Here is a 3,847-nt window from a genome sequence, read left to right on the forward strand (position 1 = left end):
GGCTGCTTCAACAAAGCAGTCAGGCTCAGGTTGCTGTGGTTCGATCCCCACAGCTCAAGCCAGCCAAACCTGCCCTGAAGGCATTCGGAGCCAAAAAATCCTTCTGCCATTTAAAAAAAACTGAAGATATAAATAAATAATAAAATAATTTTGAACGTGGCCAACTTGTCTGCATACCTATTCCTGGGAATAATTCCTATCAACATTATCACTAGCTGAGACAGTGGCTTATCTATACAGGATATGTGAGAAATGATGTCTCTTAGCACAGTAATCCACTAAACAGGTAGATGTGTTAAAATATATTTCAGATTTTCCAGCTATGAAAGATAGGTGCATTTATGTAATTGTTTCTCCATAACAATCCTTTATCCTGTGCTCGCCTTTGTTTGTGTTGACCTAGGGCCTTGCTAGGTTGCACAATGACAAGTTGGCTCTGCGCTTTCTTCCCTTAAGCTTTCTTGATGCATGTTTCCCATCGCCTGACAGAAAAGCCTCTGAGCCTTGGTCTTCCCAGCACCTCATGGCACCCCTCCTGTGCACCTGTTCATAGTCCCCCTCCCCCCTTGCACCCCATCCGTCTGGAGCCAGTGCTGCTGGTACGGGAGCTGAAACAGCTTCTCTGCAGCTGCTGCAGTCCTGACCCAGGACGCCGCCTAGTGTCTGATAATGCAAGTGCTAACTGGAGTGATGTTTTTTAATTTAACATGATCAGTATAGAGGGTGGATTCAAGTCCCTGGCCCTAAAGTACCTTTGTGCCCTTGTAAATTCGGTCAGTTGAAGCTACTTGCATTTGTGTCTTCTCTATACTTTGGACATTTAGTTTGAGAAACCTCTGGCAGTATTTCAGGACTTGTTTAACCCTGAAAAAATGTTTCAAGTTTTGGTTGTTAACAGTGTTCTCTTAAAAAAAATAATAATAAAATTTAAAAATAAAAAAAAATGTTCTCAGCACCTCGCACAGGTAAAAAGTATACAGCAGATGTTCAGTCAGTGCTTGAATAGTAGATCTGAATGCAATTTTTAAAGAATGCAAAGATAATTGCCAAGAAATCAGTATTTCTTATTATAACCCTAACCCTGATTATTGTTTTTCTCCAATTATTTTCTACATCTGATGTTCTAAAGTTTTTATTTTGTTGTGTATTAAGAAAATTAATAGCTATTTTATCCTAACAAAATTGATTATAACCTGATAATTCTGATGCAAAAAAAAAAAAAAAAAATACACCAAACAACAAAACCTGAATGGCCAGGGCTAGGAGGTATAGTTCAGTGTTAATGGTATATCTCGCCATGCATGCATAAGACCCAGTGTTTGATCCATAGTACCACAAAAACAAAGACAAAATATTGCCCAGGGCAGCTTGAATTGAACAAATGTACATGGAGAGGTGTGGTAGTTGGGTTTTTGCCTAACATGTGGACCTCACTGTTTAAGAAAAAAGATACTATGAGACCCCTCAGCGCCAAGAGCCACTCCTTGCCGCCAGGCCTCACCCCCAACAATGTACATCTGCTCCAGGTTTGTCCCTCCCTCCTCTCAGCTGCTGAGCTGACCACACTTGCCCGGTGCTGAAGCAGCCAGAAACACTACAGAGAGCAGCCTCAGCCCCTGGCAGTCTCCATTCTGCCCCCCATCTGTCATTTCAAGGGACACCGGTACAACAACAGTTGTCCCCAGGTGCCAGGCAGAGCTGGGATTGAGCCTGTTGGGATCCTCGCCATAGCAAGGCTGGGAGCCTTTTGGGAAGCAACACTTGTGCACCACCTTGGGCTTTGCCCTGTCTGAGGCCTGCATCTTGGCCAAGCCGAAGCACTACCTTCCTCTCAGTTTGGCCTCGTGTTTCTAAATTGTCCCCTGGCAGTGTGGACAAGATTGCTTTGGGGCTTACAGAAAAGATGATATATAATATTAATTGGGATGGAACTACTATGGCAAAGACTAGTTTCTAGTGTTTGGCAAGATGGGAAGCTTCTAATTATGCTTATGATCTCCCGAAGGGCAGTGTGGATGAGGGCAACAGACATGGGCTTCTACCTCAGACTCAAGTTCAGGGCCCGCTCTGCCCTTCAGGAGTTGAGATACCAAGAAATTACTCAGTGGTTAAATTTGTGTGTCAATCTGATGGGGTCACCCAGTGCCCAGGTATTTGGCAGAATGTGCGTGTGTGTGTGTGTGTGTGTGTGTGTGTGTAAGACATTTAAATTGACAGACTGATACAATGTATTATTGTAACTGTCCTACTAACCTGTTTTGAAACTCTCATTGCTATTTCTTTCTCAATAAAATTAATTAAATATATATTGGACATAAAAAAATAATAAATAAATTGACTGAGTAGCACCGGGTTCTGTCCCTACACAAGTGCTCATCCAATCCTCCGAAGGCCTGAACAGACCAAAATCCCTGAGCCCCAGGAAGAGCTCCCTCTCTTCACCGCCCTTGAATATTGCTTCTTCTCAGGCCTCACTTGCTGGCCTGCAGATGGACGCCACCCAGCTGTGTTCCCGGGCCTCACTTTGCCAGCTCACTACAGGTCTGTCTGTGGCCAACTTGGCTCAGCCACCATCATCAGGCATCTGTCTGTTCTCTCCCTACTGCCTTCCTCCTGGTTCTGTTTCTCTTGAAAATTTTTATGCAGGTTCTTTCCTTTTTGTTCAGAGCATACAGAAGAGAGATTGTGCCTATCGTGTGTTACCTTAAGCATCTACGATGGTATCTCACATACAGTATTTTCTGGCTCCCTTAACATGTCACTTGCTAAAAGATTGAGAGATTCAGCCTCGTTTCCCAAATGTTACCGAGAAGTGATGGACTGCTGGTAAATTTTTACTACCATTCCCTTTTCTAACAAGATCCCGTTTTTCTTCGTGAGAGAAAAAAAAATCCGTATTTTAATGTAAAGCATCTTTCTGCAGTGATTTCTACAAAGGATAACAGCATTTATTGTTGGCTAGAATAGAACAAGACCAAAACGGATGCTGCTGTTTGAAGTTTTATCAGTTTATCAGCACAGAAGCCCCCTCCAGCTCTTAGAAGGGCAGGTGTTAGAGGCAGGTAATCCTACCATTATGATTAGAGACAGGAAATGGGAGAGCAGAAGGTTTTGAGAGCAAGGGAGATGCAAATCCAGAACCAGAGCTCAAAGCAAAAGAATGAGCAAACGTTTGTGTGGGCCTCTTTTCTAGGTTGTGTATTTGGGTGCTGGGGATTGAACCCAGGGATTCCTGTGTGCTAAGCCTGCACTCTATGACTACGCTACATTCCCAGGACCACAAGTAGCTTTTTGATGGGGAAGAGAGGTGAGTGAGTTTCACAGGATCAGAGCAATCCGTCTTTCCCTATCCACAAAGATGGCTCAGATTTGTTCTACCACTGGTCACGTCTACAATGCCCCATGCTATGAGCACATACCAGTGATGCCCCCCTACACACACAACTCTCTCTCTCTCTCTCTCTCTCTCTCTCCCTCTGTCATTCCTAATGCATCCCCTGAAAGCAAGACAAAGGATTAAGTCAAACTAGAAGGCAGAGAATAGACCCAGAGTGCAGGCCCCGCGAGTGAGTGAGATGACCCAGGGCCCTCCGGATCCTGAATAGACCAAGAGCACAAGTCCGGCAACTGAGTGAGAAGACCGAGGGCCGCATGATCCTGAATAGACCCGGAGCATAGGCCCAGAGCATGAGTGAGACGACCACGGGACCGGCGGATCCTCATTCGACCCAGATTGCAGGCTCAGCACGGAACCCTTCAGCAGAACTCCCTGCAAAGAGGCTAGAGGCAAGACCCACCCAGCTGATTCAGGAGCAGAACATCTTGCCAGAGTGACACAAAGGGTTCA

The sequence above is a fragment of the Octodon degus genome, unplaced genomic scaffold (genome assembly GCF_000260255.1).
Source record: "Octodon degus isolate 3935 unplaced genomic scaffold, OctDeg1.0 scaffold00005, whole genome shotgun sequence".
In the NCBI taxonomy this organism is placed as follows: domain Eukaryota; kingdom Metazoa; phylum Chordata; class Mammalia; order Rodentia; family Octodontidae; genus Octodon; species Octodon degus.